We start from the raw sequence: 19,230 nt of genomic DNA on the forward strand, positions 1-19,230 counted from the left end.
GGTTCACACGACATGCAGGAAATTTCTCTCTCACTTTTGTAATGCTTTCCCAGGTAATTTTTAACCAATGTTTTGTTCAGATTCAAAAGATTGTAACATAGGGTTAGGGTTAGGGTTTGGTTTAGGGTTCGGTCATATTTAAAGCTTAGGGTGCAAAAGATTGTAAATTATTACCTGAGACATCTAGAACAACATTACAAAGCATAAATGTCTTTATAAACTGATTGAATAGTAGGTTTGTAACAGGTAACCTCATTCAATCCCAGGCATAATTCTATGCGTTTTTAAAGTTCCAGACATTCAGTCTCAGACTACTTTTGGAAAAAATTCCAAGTACATATTTGGCTATAGGAGGGTCTAAGAATGGAGAATCTGAAAATCGATTACATTAGGTAATTAAAGTAACAATATGTAAGATTATGACCGTTTTTAATTGAATATGAATAAATGTAATTATTATAAATAAATAAAAAACTTGGAAATTAATGTGTTCTTAAAAACCAACAGTATTTTTAGAATATAAGTGTAGGTCTACAGTAGTGCTCATTAAATTATATTACATGGGGCACAGGAAATTGTGCTGTATATATCTCTTCTCTGCCTCTAATAAGAAGTGGTGGACAAACTGCACCTGCAGTGCTACATGCTAGGGTAGGTTCTTAAATGGACAAATTGTGTAATTACTGTATCACTTGGTTTTTAATCAAACTACTTATGACAACTTTCTAGAAATGACATGCATATATTACAAAACATATTGACAATGAAACAACGATTGTGAACAGACCTGTTGAAAACGTGTGCACAATGATCTTTATACCATCAGACTTCCCAGGTTACAGAAGACAGAAAATACCAAAATAACTGCTTGCAAAATACAACAGTGACATGCAATTACGTTTTAGAGTTTATCTGGAGGGCAAACTTTGCTGCTGAAGCTTGGTGAATAGCTTCACTTAGTGCTCGGTTGACATATTTGTTTGGGCATTATGTGTGTCAATGTGTGATTGTGTGAGAGTGTGTAGATGTCAGCAAAAATCTGTGTGTACACCAAACAGCCCCTATCCTTAAATCCAGGATGAACTTGGATGTTCCTATTTTCCAAGTCCTTCTACACAGAGTGACAGTAGTTATTTTTAACTGAGTCATCGCTCAGCCACTCAGCTCTTACATTGATGTTTATCACGCATAAAGTCCCTTTGCAGCAGTCCGACTGCAGCACATAAACCCTTAATATGATCTGGCAAGTGAGTAAAGCCTCTATGTTGAAAACGATGTGATCTGTCGGTCAAACCACAGTCTGTAGATTTCAACACACATTTCTCAGATAGGAAACACGTCTGCTCTTTCTAAAATAGCATTATGATAATATTAGAGGTTCAGTTTTTTTTTTTTTTTTTTAATTTGTCAATTCTTCAACAAATGTATATTAATGTTCTTTACTGCTGTCAAGAGACTGAAAAAATGGATTAAATAATTAAAACTGGTAAATATTTGATCTAATTTGTCCTAATCTCACTCAACATATCCTGGGGAAAAAAAATAAAAATGCAACCACGGTTTTTAATTTTAAGTTTGGATTCATTCTAATATTGTGACAGAACAAAAAATGGCCACAGTAAAATATTTGATTTCAGATGCATCTTTTATCAATCGCCACATAAATGGAAAATAGAATAAAAAAAATAAAAAAACATCGTCCATTCTGTCTGTCACACAAATTGCTGAAATGCAGAGTGCTCTTGTGTTTAGTTTGGCAAATAGCTTTGCTATAGCTTGCTGCATTTGCATCTTAGTTTTTATCATTAACCGTGGGTGCATTGCATTTATGTGGTAGGCTAAACATGGCTAAACTTACTCCTATATGGAGTAAGACGTCAAAAAGACCTATGCTTGTTAAAACATTCTTATTCATAGTTTAACTATTTGTATCTCCAATAGTTATAAATTATGAGTGTGAGCCTAAAATGTGTATTAATTATTTTTTGGGTGGGTATGAGTATTTTTTCACCATTTTGATTCATAGTCACTACAAAAGAATTCAAAACCTCACAATTTAGATTTATACTCCCAAGAAAAAAAAATACACTTTTAGATATGAATGGTTTATCACAAGAATATCTTTTTTGACAGTGATTTTAAATCATACTTCCGAACTTAAGCAAGCATCTTCCTCCAAAGAATGCATTCGACTCAAACTTTATTGACATACTACTCAATTTTCACTTCTTTCCTCTGCTCCTGAACTTGCCCTCCCACCAAAAACAGGAGCCAATCAGCTAGTACCAAACGCAATGACGGCCAGTCAGTGTCCACGTCAGAGTGTGATTGACCTTTGTTTTAGCCTGATATTTATATCAGATCTAATCAACATACAGAAAATATCAATTTAAAGAATCACATTCAGCATAGCACTGTTAAGAAAAAAGTAATGCTTTAACTATGACTAATTAATCGATCTCAATTAACCTGCTATTTTGATACTCCTATTTGTTTTTTTTTTGCATACAGGGTCTACACATGGAGTTCTCAATGTTTTTTGGGCAGCACCCCCTGGTTTCATCTAAGACACACACTAGCAAGGAATCAAAAACAGGTGCTTGGTGAGCTAAAATCACCAAGCACAAGTGATAAACTAGTCTGGTAGTACTGATATTGATATTGTCTTCTTAATGTCACTTTTTTTTTTTTAAGAAGAAATCTATTTTTGCCTCATCATTTGGACTTCTCCCCTCTCTAAAGAAGCTCACCATAGACTTTTTTTTAATTTCCAGCTAGTGGGTTTCCGTTCTTATACATCTTATCCTAGCCAGGTTTTACAAGTGAACAGAAAATGTCCCAGAAACTGATGGTCTAACAACCATTCTCTAATTGATTATGAGCTCCTCCACTGAGCTCTGTAGCCCTTTTGAAATGTATGCCAAACCCCCACAGGCAGGCCAAGCAACAAAAAGAGATAAAGACATAAGTTAGATGTTCATAGAATAAAAGTAAATCAAAAATTAAATTTAATGGTAAATAAAAAGAATTGGAGACCGAAAAAACAAACAAACAATAAAAAGTATTCCATGTCACGTTCGTAGCTGCAAGCTTGTCCAATGTCACTTCACACCACGAGTAACCGGCCTGCCTTTTCACCTAGGATGAACTTTGACCTCTGTAGCAATGGCCCTTGACCCTAACAGGTCCTAATGGTGCAGAGGGGACTGCTGGTGACAGGAGACAGAAGGAAACACACATATAAGTGAAGGCAGACACGCATGTGCTGGCTTACAAGTGGTTGTGTGGCAAGCGTTGCTCTGTAGACCAGCCGAGTGACGGGAGAACCAGAGGGACACGCAGCAGAGCTCAGCTTACAACAGGAAACTGCTGAGACATGCAGCTCATGTCTCTTCTCAAATTTATGGAGCGAGCTGACACACAAGCTCACACACTCAGAGCATGTCATTGATCTCATTCCTTTTGAGGGCTGTTGGACAAGGTTTTAGCAGTTTTCTGTTGGCTGGCCATTGTACCAGTACCACATCACAAGTCAACTCATTTTGTTTTATATGGGCTTCAACCATTAAGTTTTTATGCCATTGCAATCAAAAAAAAAAAAAAAAAATCCTAAAAAGCGGTAATCCTCTGGTAGCCAATAAAATATGGTAAAATAACAGAAAATGACTTTGTCTTAAATATACAGTTTTATCCCGTCATAATTAAAATACAGTTTTATCTGTATTCTTTACAAGATCTTGTCCTATTTTAGGTTATTTCAATGAATAATTAACAGCACTTTAACATTTTAAAATCATTAAATTGCCTATACATATCGTAAGTAAATATTGTATTAGGATTAATAATGCTTAAATTTACAGAAATATATTTTTATTAGTTGGTTTAATTGACAAAAAGGGGTTGTATTATAATTTTTGATGAAATATCATAATTTGACTTACAAAACAATGTGATCAATCATTCAAACCTGTGAAAAAATGTCGTGTTCATGTCTTGAAGCGGTGTCTTACCTCTCTGTAAGAACTCCAAAGTTGATGATTGGGCTGCTGGCTCAGATATGTTGAGACAGTTGTAAGATCACTGAACGTTATCTCTTGTCCAACCAGCGTTTCAACAAACTGCTGCTCGACCAATATCTGACAACACCGGGTAAGAATTAAACGGTCTGAACAATATTTCACAGCAAAAGCAACTCTTAAAACTTTGCATGTACCTATTGTTCCTTTGCCTCTGCACCTCTGCGTTTAGCTAAGCTAAACATAAAAAACTGGCTTAAAAAGCAACTTTTAGGTCTATAGGCTTGGACGTGACCTTCAATGCTATTGATTGACTGTGCGAAATGATGCCTTCATGTTCACTTGGGAAAATTGTGCTTACAAAAAAATGAAGAAGAAATACAATATACTTTTTTGCGTGTTATGTCTTAAATGTAGATTTTCCGTCTTTAGTAACCTAGATTTCTACCTCGGTTGACAAATTACTCACTGTTACGTGGCAAGCTAACATTAGTGTCGGTCTGACTAAATACTAAATGTAGCGGGCTGAAGACATCAGCCTTTGTTGTCATAGTTTTCTATCATTCGTATTTAGCGGATTGGATGCCTACTGCCGAACGAGTAAATTTAGCAGCACAGTGGAAAACAAAGCTAAGGCTACTTTGCTTCAGTTTTATACTTGCCTTCTAGCGCTGTTCCTCTTCCACCCTTGAGATTAGTCGCCGTCCGTTCGAAGTGTCCATTGGCCATAGTTGAACCGCCAGATGTAGTCAAATTTCAGCTAAGTCTGAACCCGATATAGTATTGAACAAACTATATTCACAAATCCAACCACCCATCCATTTCCTGTACTGCTTCCTAGAGGCCTTTATTACAAGATGCAGGTGACCTTTGACATTTGTGCATGGCTTCAATGTCTAAAAGTCACCACAAAACTTCCGTCTACTCCCCAGATACACAATATAACATCTGGGCGGAGAAGCAGTTGTAGCACAGACAAAATGTACACCTATACATCAACTGTAAATAAGCACTAATAAAGCCAGACTTGAAATGAGTTGAGCCAGGTTAGTGGGTTTGCCCTACTTCCAAAATAACTTGTCTGAATTATGTGCATACAAATACCACACCTACAGTAATTAAGTTTTTGTGAAGGTTAAACTGGACACAAACTAATTTGTTTTAGCCAGTGGGAGCATACCTCTCCTAAAAATAATGAGCCTCATAGTTTACCCTTTACTAAACCTCCCCAGTAGGCCACAGATGGCCTTTCAATTACCGAGCTAATACATACAGAAATGCAATGCATGGCATTATCAATGAACACAAGAGCATTCTTGGCTGCTTATTAGCAAGCAGACAAGTTCACATGCATACACACACACTCTGAATCATATGCTAAAGAACATATAAGCACTTTTGCATGCACAAACGTGCACGTTATTTTGCTTATGTGCTAAGTAAGCAATCTTTGTGGAGGTCACCACTTCACACTGCTGTGTTGCAAGAACACCAGTCTATACTTTCTATACTAATTTGAGCATCAAATGATTTTCTCATTTTACATATACCCTCTAAAATTTTGTGTCAACCACTTAAAAAATCTTAATATCAAAATAATTTCACTTAACTTTGAAGCTTTTTTCGACCTTCTATGGCAGGGGACATTTTCATGTGGTACAATGGTGGCTATCTTCTTTAGCATGCTAATGCATCATAAAGCACCAAAGGTATTTGCAAACTGCCCAAAGGATGTCAATTTGATTAGGTAATGAAGATTTTTAGTGCTAATGGAGCTCTGTTTGAATCTAAACTGAGTATACCATATTTTTCAGACTAAAATACACCATTGAAACTCTTCTTTTTCTCAAAAATTGATGCAGCACTGGGCATTTAAAAAAAAAAACAGACCTGCTCATAGAGTGCGCTTTATGAACCATTGTGTCTTATAGTACGAAAAATACGGTGAATCACAGCACCAGCCAACATATTAAAAATGTGAGTTATATTTGGAAAAATACATTATTACATTCTGTTGACACATATTTCAAAGGTCATTCAATAAATAATGTGAATATTTACAGATAGAAGCTTACTTTTTTTCTATTTTACTTCTTTTTCACGTGGGTTTAATTTGCTTTGCGGATTAGAAAAAAAAAAAAAAAAGAGAGTTTTGACGATTAACAAAGATGGCCGACCAAGATGCATGTTCCAGGATTGAACAGAGGTCACTTACTATGTTTTTGGTTGCTGAAGGGTGCAAACCAACAGAAATTCATCAGAGAATGTCAATTGATTCAATCAATGTCGGGACTGGGATGGATTGACGGTTTGCGACTGTCCTGTTTCAGTCAAACTGATGTGTTCAGTCTGACTAACTCCCTCTGGAAAGGTAAATGGAACGGGGACGGCGGGTGCAACTCGAACTTTTATTTCATTAACTTGTATGCAATCACCCAAGTGACAGTAATAGCAGTAGTAATAGTTTAACATTGGCACCAGGTCGCAAACCGTCAATCCATCCCGGTCCCGACATTGATTGAATCAGGTGACCACTTGCGGCTGGACACTGACATGTTAAATAGAGCCCCGCCCACCCCGCATGCACAAACCTGAAATCAATTGTAGGCAATCACCCCACCCACAACACAATCTTCATCTAGAAGTCTCAGGTAACTCAAATGATCACAATAACAAAAGAAATTGAGGTTCAGTCAGCGGAAAGTTCTACCTGGATGGTGCCACATGTTTCAGCCCAAAACATGTCTACAAATGGGCTAAATTGTTTAAAGAAGGAGGGAGCAACATTGAGGATGAAGACAGGCCTGGGGGCATACAGAAGTGAGCTGGATTGGGAACTGCTCCCTCATCCCCCTTAAGACTTTCAACCGGTTTGGTCCCTCGAAAGCGATCGCAAAGTTTAAATGTGACGATGAAGTCAAACGTTTTGTGAACTGAGTGACCGGCTGAGAGAGCAGCCCAAAGATTTTTATGCTGAGGGAATACGAAAGTTTGTGCACAGATGGGAAAAGTGTGTGACAGTGCTAGGAAAAAAAAGAAGAAAAAAAAAGAAAAGGAAGCTTCTATCTGTATTCAAAGTCCTCATACCTAAAAAAAATCCCCTTGTGTATGGAATGATCCTTGTTTTTTTCATTATCATTAGTAATATAACAATGTTTTTTTTTTACTATTATAAAAATGCTTCGTTAAAAATAAATCCTCATAATTTGTCAGGATTTAAGGATTTTCTTCTAGTTTCCTACAGCGTAAAACACATTAAAGGCCAAAGTACGTTTATAACTGCACAAGCACTCATTATCATTTTGAAAATAACATATCTGCATGCGCATGTAAAATATTTATAGACTGAGCTAATACAGAGAGAACCGAATCATAGTGGGTCTCTTCCGCTGCATTTTTTAACAGATAAATGTTTCTTTTTGGTTCTCTTTGGTGAAATGTTTGTCTAATTTTGTCTAACGTGATATGGTTTCCTACTTTGACATAATCTGATGAGAAACTTGTGGAAAGCTATACGTGTGTAGAGCCCACTGTTTCTGAATATATAATTCTCTATTGATATGATAAAAAGACATTTGGGATTGGGATTTTAAAGGAAGCTATCCACAAGGGAGTTGTGGGCTAGTAGAGGGTATCTGCATAATCAGCTCCACCATCAGTTAACTGATGTTCTGCATAATAGAGATGGGATTTCTGGGTCAGTGTGTTGTCTGTGTATATGCGTGTGTGTGTGTCTGCACGTGTGCTAGTGAGTCTTCATGTGTGTGTGGCAAGGGCTTGACGACAATGGGAGCATGTTCTTTTATCTATATGACTATGTGCAGGTCTGCATGTGTATGCATTGCTTGCAGTTTGTGTGCGTGCGTGAGTGTGTGTCAGGGGCATTGACCTCTTCCCCACAGGGAAAGACAGTCACCATCTCATTAGGGAAGAGAGATTGAGAGTGAGATGGATAGACAGAAATTAGAAAAAAAAAATTTAAATGGCGAAAATAAAAAAGACAGGGAGGCCAGAGGCAGGAATAGAATGTATTTGAAGGTCGAAGGTTACAAATTCATTACCAGAATGAGGGAGAAAGGCTCTGGCAAAAGACAACTTGAAGTTTTCCCAAGCACACACATTCCAGAATGCAGAGCTGACTGTTTTTATTTGACTAAAAGCCACTCAGATGGAGTTTGATGTTGAGGAAATTGTCCGTGTTTTTTTAGGCAAAAATATACAAGTGCGGTTGGCTGTAGAAAGTGTATGTATAAATTCTGACAGTAGCATTATGCTATTCTTCGGTCTGACTTTTTGCTGTCAGTTATCCTTCTGTCCATAATACTCTATACAGATTAAAATTTGTTGTTGCATTTTTGTTTTTCGCACAGACATTGAGGTTCCCACAAAAATGCAGGATGGGGAGGGGTGAAAAACTTCAAATCAAAAGGCACAATAGGTTTTTGTTTTTGCTCATCTCATCTTTGGTTCACCAAAGGAAAAAAATTGGATTAGAGTGTGAAGGAAACATGGCTTGACTCATGGAAGGGTGCTGGAAAAATAATACCGGTTAATAAAGAATGGCACCAAAGACCAAAGTGACCACAAGAAAGGTCTTGAACCTCAACCTAGTCTACCATCTCATGATCACACAGCAGTGCGGTTTATCTTCCAGGAGGTTCTCATTCAATTATCCTAACTCCTCCTGGAGTCATTTTGGAGAACATAAACCAACACATGACAAATAGATCTACTGTAGTTCTCTTTGATCTGACTTTTTTAGAGTTGTGTGGCGTCTCGGAACTTGAACATTTGGCTGCCAAACATCATCAAAAGTGATCTAAAATCATGGGGAAAAAAAACAAAAAACAATATTTATTCTCTTAAAGTACTGGATGAGAGTATAAATTGTGGCTTCTCATCAGATAATCCGTGATTCTTGTTTTGTTCCTTTTTTGGATGGCGGGGCTTATACATGTCATAAATATATCAATAACAATAAACTTAAAAGAAAAACTGCAGTCACAGCAAAGGTAGAAATGAAAATTTAAATTTAAATACCTTCTTGTTATTACAGTGCAGATACATGATGACATACATCTCTAGCCACCTTAATGGGTATGGAATTAATCTGCTCTCTAAGTTTACTGTTAGAGTATTGAGAGAGAAATAAATGGTTAAGGGTATAGGTGAAAGAAATTGTGATTGATAAAGAAGGAAGCAAAATCAAGCAATAGTAGCAGATCATCAGACCAAGAAAGTAAGATAAAGTGAGAAGCGGAAGCTGTGAAAAGGCACAAGAGAGTTAAAGAAACCCCAACAGAAGCCCACATCTTATCCTATCCTCATTTCTTCATGGCGGCATGAGTGGTGGTTTTGGGGCCACAACTTCCCACAGCAAAGCTCCCTCCTTATGATCTCAGATACATATTTAGACACATCTAACCATGTGGTTCTATTTGCGTGTAGGCTGCATGTTTGTAAACTACTAATGTTATGAACGTGAAGACTTGGAGTTAACTTGCATTATGAGGTTGAAAGAGTTAAGGTTTTAACTGGCCTTAGGTGCAGCTGAGGGCGAGGGTTGGGGTCAAGCACTTTGTTGTGAAGGGGCTCAGGAATGCATTATGTGCACGGCGCCGACCTCCTCCTTTCTGCTGTTCACCCCCACTCACTTCTTCACCCGCTTTGAATCTAACCTTGGCTGGTCTGGCATCGTGACATGTTTCTGTTCATACTATTAAAAAGCGTCACGCTTGCTGCCCACTTGCATATCACATCACAGTGTCTCTTGGACCTGTCATAGTGGCCCCATTTGCTGTAGATGAGTTTCTGATAGTTGCCAAACCACCATATGGATCATTCATGTGCTGTCCCAATGGGTTGAGTGTGACACGATGGCTTTCTTATGAATGTTTCATTCTGGTTTACATAAGAGTGGCTCAGCTCTTTTGCAGCACATGCTGACAGTATGAAGAAAAATATTTCTTTCTCACGTTGACTCAGACTTCAAAATCGGACTATATTGTACTTTTGTACTATAGCCATGGAACTACGGCTCACAGCTTTTGTCTCGCAGGGGTAGTCTTTCTTATTCAGCCAGTCATAACATTTCTACTTGGGTGATTTCCCTTACATTCTTGCCTTGAGTCAAATAAATTACCAAACTTTAAACTCTCAACAGATTTTTTTTTGTATTGATATTAATTTATATTGATAAATACTTCTCTTTTTTAACAAAATCCACCATAATGTGGTTAAGGTGTATATTCTTTTTTTCTATTTCACTCATTTTAAAACCTACAAGCTGTCTCTCAGATAATTGTCTTTATTTTTAACAGTTTGTTTAGAAAAAGCCAGACTCAAAGGCCACATTGGTGCATGCTCTGACTGATTATAATATGTAACTTTTACCGCAATACCTAAAACTATCATAATCTCTGCCATTCAAACTTGTCAAAATAAACTACTGACATCTAAATTATAAATTCATCATTAAAACAAATGTCTATACTGTATTTTTAATCATCTTTGTAACTGACAATCAATAAAATTTCCTGTGGCATTTTGTCAAACTGTGACACAAAAAAAAAAACCTTCCCTGCGCTCTATTTTAGTGCTGTTTCTTTCACAAACACGTCATTTAACTCAACACATATTTTAGGTGATCATATTGAATAAAATCACTTCATGGACTGATTCGTCTCTCCCAGTTCAGATGAGCTCAGCCGCTAGTGTGCTGAATGACGTAGCCAGCGTGTTTGTGTGGAAGGAACTTTTGACACCTGAGTGGATGTGACTTGTTCACTGCAAATGAATGACATTTATCCGACAGTGACCAACCACACCCAGCCCTGCACTGAGAGACATATTCTCCTCTGTGCTTCAACACTGAATTGAGATTTTTTTTTTAGGAGGAACCCTATGGAATTTATGTTTCATAAAAAAATCCTGATCCACAAATTAAAGCCACCCTTAGACTCCTGCATCACGCCTCTTTAAAGGGCTGCACAGGTTTGAAACTGTTACCCATGAGGGGAAAATTGCCACACCTTGAAGGTGCGCAAGAAATGTGCATGACTTAGGGGCATTTTCTCCTGTTTGTGCTGAAGTACTTCGTTCTCTGAAAATAAACAACATCTGTCAGTCAGTGAATAATTCTGCCCTGGGTAATTCTTACCACTTCCTTTACTTTTACTGGCATCTTTTTCCCAAATAACAGTTAATGCTGAGTCAAGCTACATGAGAACAAAGACATCAACCCATTATCTGAACAAGAACAAGTGAGACTCACAAGCATAATTCAAGATGCAGCAGCTACACTACATGGCGAGTAGAGTGGGGGTAATTGAGTTCATGCGAATGTGAAGGGGTCTTTTCTGTTAGGGTTATTTTCATGAAGAAAATATATTCAACTTAGTAGAGATAAATAATGGAAATAAATAAGTACTAAAGTTACTGATTTTCCTTTACTGGTTCCGCTAATGGTTGGTGATGTTGTCACCTATTCCTGACAACTGTTTGACGGTTATCTCTGTCACTGGCAACATTTACAGTAACTGTGGCTCTATCAATAATGACAGGGCAACACATTTCTATATTAATTTATGTATTTCTACTGAGGAGACACGTTTGCATTTTGAACATGTTCAAAATCACACATGTGTCACAACCACCGGACAGGTGTGACCCCTTGAATTCTGAGGATTCCTAAGATGTGAATTCCTTAGAGATACATTTGGAATATTTTTCACACTTTGAAATTGAACTGCATGTAGTGTGCCTGACTGTTAATCATCATCATTAACAGGCTACTTTGAAGAAATGTGCATTTTTGCATTCTATATGAAATAAAGACAGTAACAGTTATTTATGCAGAGGACTTTGCTAATGCCTGAATGTATACTTGGAGTTGTTCCTTTTTTGAGCTTTTGGGTCAACTGTTGTTTAAACATTACTTAGCAATGGTTCCTACCACGCATGCAAGCAAATCAATCCTATGGATTTTATTACTATAAATGGAAATATAAAAATAAATTTAAATAATAATAAAATGATAACAAATAACTATATATATATATATATATATATATATATATATATATATATATATATATATATATATATATATATATATATATATATATATATATACTCTTATCCTCAGCTGATCCAAAATGGGCAATTGTATGTTAGCCTCCAATTTATAATTTGTTAAGACAAGTTACTGTAATTATTACCCACCTATTAATTTTTTTAAGGGAATTGATTGACTGTTCTAAATGCAGCGGCAGGCAGCTCGTTGCAGGTGTGCCGTTGATTTTTGTTCTGTCAGTTTTGCCACAGGGCTTGAAGAAACAGAGTGAATGTGTGTCCTGTGCAACTCAGGAAGCAAGTTCAGCAAACAAAGCTTTGCATTTGCCTTCAAGGTCATATACTGTAGTCCAGAATAATTTGAAGGATATGTGGTCATACTTTTCGTGTTATTTGGTATCGTACATATACATTATATATAATGTATCGGTTGATTTTAATCCCAAGGTGTTTTTTTTAATGTTTTTGCTGTCACTTTTGCCATTAAACCATTTTAACCCCTAGTGACTGATTGCCAGTAATGAGAATATTCACAAGAATATTCATTACTGGAACCTATGCAAACACAATCTTTTCAAAGTGTTTAATATTAATGATACAATTATCTTTTGGTTACACGGCCAGACAAAGTGTTCTGTTTTTACGTTTATATAGTAGAATGTAATTTAAAAATGTAATGTGGGTACTTTATTTTGCAAATGAATGGCGAAAATGATACGCCTCTCTTGTGGCCACTTTGTAATTGTGGCAAAATGAAAATGTTTGCTGAACGCATAGTGGCTGAATATGCCATTATTTTTGTGCGCAAATCTTTGTGTTTCTGTGCACAAAGTTCCCATGTGCTCATATTGCTGTAAAACCATCTCACCTTAGTCACTGTTTTGTCTCTTGAATGAAGCAGATTGGTGCCTGCCCTATGTGACAGGTCCAAAGAATGATAAATGGTGGCTGGAGTTGTGTAATGCCAACCAAATGCTTGTGATAACATCATGAAAATAGTGCTTCTTCTTTTGCCCTATGAGGAGAAATTATTGTTTTTGTAACACTGCTGTTTTCCTGTCTCAACAGAAATCACCACCACTTTGGAGGATATAATTGACAACAGTTGTGGATCATCTCTTCTTCCCCACAAAAGACTTTGGTGACAGACTACAGTGTTTGTGACAGGTTACTCATAGGGTCAGCTATCACATTTTACAACTGCAGCATTTTTGTTTTATTGTATTGTACCTTTACCTTTATATCCAGAGAAAACTTAAGTAGGTAGGTACCATCCTACCTTGCAGTGTGTAGTTCTAAAAAATCTTGTTGTCTGGTAAATTGTATTTTTCATTTTATGTTTTGTTTTCATTTTTTTTTCCAAATCAGAAACACGTACAATGAAGTACCATATTTTTCAAACTATAAGACTATAAGAATATAAGACTATAAGAAATTGACAGTACATCAGTATATCTTATAATTTCAGTTGGTCATTTTTGATTGAAATTCCTTCTAATTTACTAGGTGTGTGTGATAAACAGATTATTTGCAATCAATTATTCATAGTCATAGTAGTAAAAGCAGTATTTTTTTTTTTTTATCACATTGGCTTCAAATTAACCATTTATGCTTTCTGTATGCTGATTGTTTTTATGTATTTAATTTTTATGCACTGGGTTTCTTTTGCTTGATTTGTTGGGGTTTGGAAAACAAAAGTTAGTCGCATGCTTAAGTGGACACTGATTGGCTGCCATTGTGTTTGGCATACGATGATAGGCTGATGGCCTGATGGTAATTGTAAACTTACCTTTTAAAAATGGCCCCGCGACAACTTTGATCAAGTTCGAGTCATCCTTTGTCAAAAGGAGTTTGCCTACCAGAAAACCAGCTCAAGTTTAGCCTTCATCTTAAATGCAAAGCACACAGCTGGGTCTGCAGCTGCCAAAATAAACACGGAAAAATCCCAAGTTTCAGCAAGTGCGAGACAAGATGGCCAATGTTTTAGATTTCTCATTTCCATTTGTTTTGCAATTGGTAAAAGATAAACACATCATTCCTCCCGTTGGCTGAAACTTGTTTTAAATACAGCAGTAGTAAAAGTTTACAACTAAATCTGTTAAAGAAAATACATAACTGAAAACAGATTATTTTGTTGTATATCAATCTTTTGATCAGCCCAAAACCTCGAGCTGAAGTTTTTTCTCAATGTATAGTTGAGATTTAAATTAAATTAAGTAGCTCTTGAATAATGAACAGATCTTGCTTAATCACTGTCGTTTGTTATTATCTTGACAGCACTACTGCTTTCTTTCGCTTTACCTATGGTTTCAAAAACACTGTACTGTAATTTCCGGACTATAAACCATTACTTTTTCACGCACTTTGGGTCCTGTGGAAGGAACAATGATGGAGCTAATTTGCCTATTTTTACAGGCCAACAAGCTATAACACTTGGTTCTATGCAGTCACAAGAATGAAGGGGGGCCCCATTTTTTGGAGGAATTGGTCCCATATCAGGGAGCAGCGACAGCTCTTTGGTAAAGCCAAGGGGCAAGTGTTATGCAGCCCGGTGTCAAACCATTTCTTCTCATTTGATGTTGCAAAAAATTAAAATAAAATATTACACGCTCTGACCATTTCGGGTGTTTACGGGGTGAGCCTTGTGAAAAGGCTCTGTGACAAGACTTTGTTATTGCTGAACCCACTTTCATATAAAACATGACATTGGGTAAGACATGTCACCGTGATTCTTTGTGAGCGGTGAAAATTATGGCAGCTGAAACTGTTTGCGAATTGAGGCAACTTCTCTTTTCACCGGCAAAAATATGTGTCTGAATGCGACAGATCCCAATGTATTAAATTCCTGTGCAGGTAATCCCTAACATTTTGAGAATAGATCCCGATAAAAGTTTAAGTTTCTTTCTGTATAAATATCCCATGTTACAGCAAGGTCATTTGTGGTTTATGACCCAGTGTAGCCTATATATGCCTTGTATATGCCTATACAAGATGTTTTTCTCAAATTGAGTGGGTGCATCTTATATGCAGATGCACTAATTGCGGTAAATCAGGATTTAATTATAATACCACAAAATTGGTTGTTATGTTAAGTTTGTTATGGACTAATTATTACATATACATTTTACTTATCCTACATGCATTTTCACTTAATTGATTTACAGTATTCATCTTATATTCCTTTTGTTCTTATTTTTATTTTATGCCTGTTCTTTTATGATGGCACATGTGAATTTCCCTGATTTGGTATTAATAAAGTCTTTAAGTTATCTTGTCTCATCCTTCAAACCATCTTGAAATAGTGCTTCCGGAAGTGAACCGCCTGGAGGGGATTTTAAACCATATGGGACCTTAATTATGCTGAAGGTATGATGTACTTATTTTCTGCAAAGCTTCATTTAGAGAGGATATGATTTGTGACTTAGCAGTACAGAGTGTAACAAGACCAGGTGGCTCTTTACTGTCTGCTGATTTATGACAGAGACGCTGTAGGCAAACCTGCTCAGGTCACATGCCTCGGTAATTAATTTCCTTTTGATATACAGATCTATATGAATTTAGTTTAACATCATTTCATTTTTATTTCTTTTTTTTGCTAATCATCCTTTTGGGTGTCAGGAGTACTGGGGCTAGACAAGTCACATTACCTTGGGTTGAAAATTCTTTAGAAGTGTTTCACTGGCCAGAAATGCAAATAATGCTATGGCCTTGCAACTTCTCCGTCACACCGCAATTTAAAAAACAACCATCTGGCTGAGTGAACCTTGCCATAGGTTCATCCAGGCTTTAGGAGAAGGCCTTTTGGCAAGTAATTTGGAGTGCCCATTGTATGTTTTCATTGAGATGCGTGTTTCTGGACCTTCCACATCTGCTGTTGGACTTCTTGGAGCCTAGAAGCTTCCTTGACAAAATCAGTCATTAGGGATGGGAATCTTTGACTCTCAATTTGATTCAAATGTATCAAAATTTTGAGTCTACGATTATATTCAGAATCAATTGTTGATTCAAAAGACTTGATTGTCAATGAATTCTGCTTAAATCTGTAGATTGTGCAAAGTATCATCATGATCTTCTGCAGTCTGCTTTGGAAGACAGAATGGGACATTGAGTTATTAGTGTCGTTTTTTCAGGTTAGGTTTCTGTGGGGTTAAGTAAGGGCTACTCTCATTTTTGTTTGAATTCAATGGCATACCAGCTACAAGAATTGTACAGTCGGCCCTCGGCTTACGAACACCCTGATTTACGAACAATTCGCCTTACGAGCTGTGGATCACGGAGATTTTTGTCCCCCACTTACGAACAAACGTTTCGCCTTACGAGCAATCTGACATGCCAGCCATTGAGTATGTAAAAATGTTCTCGCTTAACTGCGTCATTGAATTCAGCAGATGCGTCACTTTAATCACCAGAAGATACTTGTGGCAGCAATGTGAACGCTATTGCTCTTAGAACGTCACACTGACTGTCTCACTCACGGTGTCTAAATATATATTACCATTTAAGTGTAGTGTTTGTACAGCTAAAGGGAAAAACAGCTGACATGAAATTAAATGTGGCGATTGCAGGACAAAGAATTGTCATTGGTTTGAATGTGTGTTTTTTTTTAATTAATTGTCAATACATTCCAATCGTTTAAAAAAAAAGTGCGAATAATTATCAGTCAGTCACGGAGATGCGAATATGCTATTGGTCGATTAAGGTCACCCGGTCTCACTCACGGAGATGCTATTGGCCGGCGTCACACGTCAATCACAGAAATGCCGATATGCTATTGGCCGAACGCCTTTATCTAGCTTGATGGCACAGGATGGAAGGAAGGAGAGAAAATGAGTGAAAAACGGAATGTTGTGAAGACTTTGCAAACTTTATCTGTTAGACATAGCTTCTAAAATTACTAATTTAGTAGACATAGCTACTAATTCTAAAGAAATAAGAGGATGATGTTTTAGTATCTCCGTGATTTGCACCCTGACTGAAAGAGTTACTGTAACACTGTAAGACCAATAGCATAACTATCGGCGTAATGATTTTTGAGCGTTGGTCTCTGCCCCCCTCTACTTACACCCAGTTCAAGTCTCGTCGTTTCAAAGGTAAAAGCCATTTATCCATTGTATTAGTTATATAATGCAAGTGTACAGCAGATTATGTCACTCAATTTTAATATATGTATATAGTGTGACGTTTTTACCCAAGGCTTCTGCGCGCGTTGCACGCATTCACGAATTAACATGGGTTTGGATTGCCCGCTATACGAGCAATTCGAGATACGAGCGTAGCCGCTGAACGGATTAAGTTCGTAACCCGGGGGCCCACTGTATTTTATTAGTTATTATAAACAATTTGACCTAATGTAATTGAGTAAAATAATAAGTAATTTCACTCCCATCATTCTTCTTGATATAAGTAAGCTTCTACAATATGAAAGAAAGACCACATTGTTTAGATAGTTACAGTTATTAATTCTAGTTGGTAGCAACCACCACTAAAAAAAAAAAAAAAGCAAAAACAAAAAAACCTTAAATAAAAGCGTACTATAGACTGCTTTTACATCTGTACTATTTGGTGTGTATGTTTTGTTGTTGGCCTTCACAGCATGTTGTTAATGTGTGATGTCTTTACATTGTTTATTTTGAGGTGTGGATTTTAAAATGTTATCTTCTGTTTATTCAAAACTTGTTTCCAGATATTTATTTGTAGTCAATTTGAATCTTTCAAAATTGTTCTTATTATTAATTTGAATCTTTGGATGCATTCTTGTGTACGCTTTCCTGCGTGGGTGGTAATATGACATATGCTTATGATACAGTGCCGTCTGTGTGTCTTATACTTACACAGTGTCTCTATGTGGAAATTATATAGAGACCCCGCAACATTGTCAAAGTCTTGACTGTGTAAATCATGCACTGGTGTGACTGTGACTGTGTGTGTTCCTACTATGTAGGCCACCAACATATTTCCGATGATGTCTAGCCCTCTGGAGGACTACAGATATGGGGAACCTAAATTAGACCCTATTATCTGCGTATATGTGTGTAACTAGACCATAGGTGTTAAACTCCAGTCCTCGAGGGCCGCTATCCTGCATGTTTTCGATGCTTCTCTCTTAAACACACCTGATTGAAATGATTAGGAGTATTTTCAAGCTCCTGCAAAGTTTTCTGATGAGTTAATCATTTGAATCAGGTGTGTTTAAGAGAGAAGGATGGAAAAAAATGCAGGATAGCGGCCCACTGGACTTTTACACCATGAACTAGACCCTAGACTGTTATCAGGAAAAAGCCCCAAAGGCATGTACTGGGGGTCTACGTCACATGGTTCAGCTTATGCTGAGTCATGAGTGTGTTTGTGTCTGGAAGTAAAAAAAAAAAAAAGTATTTCCACCATAATACATTTGACTGTGTGTGTGTGCGTATGTGTGTGGTGTGTGCGCGCATGTGCAAATTCATGCTGGGCTTCATCTGACAGGCATGTTACCACTGACCTGGGACAGTAGACCATAACCCTTAATTTTAATGAGCGTTAGCTCTGAAAGCCTGTCCAGATTGCTGTAAGCAAGGCTGCTAATAAGCCTCAAACATCACTCTGACAAAATCATGTCAGACACTGTATATTGGCCCACCAGTAGTCGTTTTCTCAGGTGTTGCAAAATATAAGAAACACACAGTATACAACATTCATGAGAGATCTGTTGTAATGATGGTGAAATACCAGCTGTCATAGTTTCTGGAAAAGGAAGTAAACATATTCTACTCTCACCTGCTAGAATACATTGGTACCATTGTAAATATATGATTTAAATTTTATTGAGGCTACATTCTGACAAAACCGAATAATACATGCGGCCTGGTTGCCTGTATTTGTTTCAGTTTTTTTTTTTTTTTAAGGAACAGTGAACAACAATTTTACCTCATGCAACTTTAACACTACACACTAATGGCAAATAAAAACGTTGGCATCACAAATGTAATGTCACAGGCGTCACTAAGTGTTTTTGTACATTTAGTGGTTTGCAATGTTTAAGCATAAAATTGTCATTATTGAGTTAAATTCAACTAATTAGTGACATTTTAAATTACATGCAACAGACTTTTTGTTTGTTATATATATTTTGTTTTGTTTTTAATCGGATAAAACAAACAAA

General features: G+C 36.9%; 1 long non-coding RNA gene across 1 annotated transcript in view; it reads left to right on the forward strand.

Moving 5' to 3' along the window:
- Positions 1 to 15,358, forward strand: part of LOC148426811 (uncharacterized) — a 79,313-nt gene extending 63,955 nt beyond the window's left edge. Inside the window, exon 5 of the long non-coding RNA XR_015865123.1 lies at positions 13,158 to 15,358. This is a non-coding gene — a long non-coding RNA (uncharacterized LOC148426811). The remainder of the gene's footprint in view (positions 1 to 13,157) is intronic.
- Positions 15,359 to 19,230: the final 3,872 nt, after the last annotated feature.

Source organism: Hippichthys cyanospilos, chromosome 3 (assembly GCF_059441005.1).
Source record: "Hippichthys cyanospilos isolate Australia breed blue-spotted pipefish chromosome 3, RoL_Hcya_1.0, whole genome shotgun sequence".
Taxonomy (NCBI): Eukaryota; Metazoa; Chordata; class Actinopteri; order Syngnathiformes; family Syngnathidae; genus Hippichthys; species Hippichthys cyanospilos.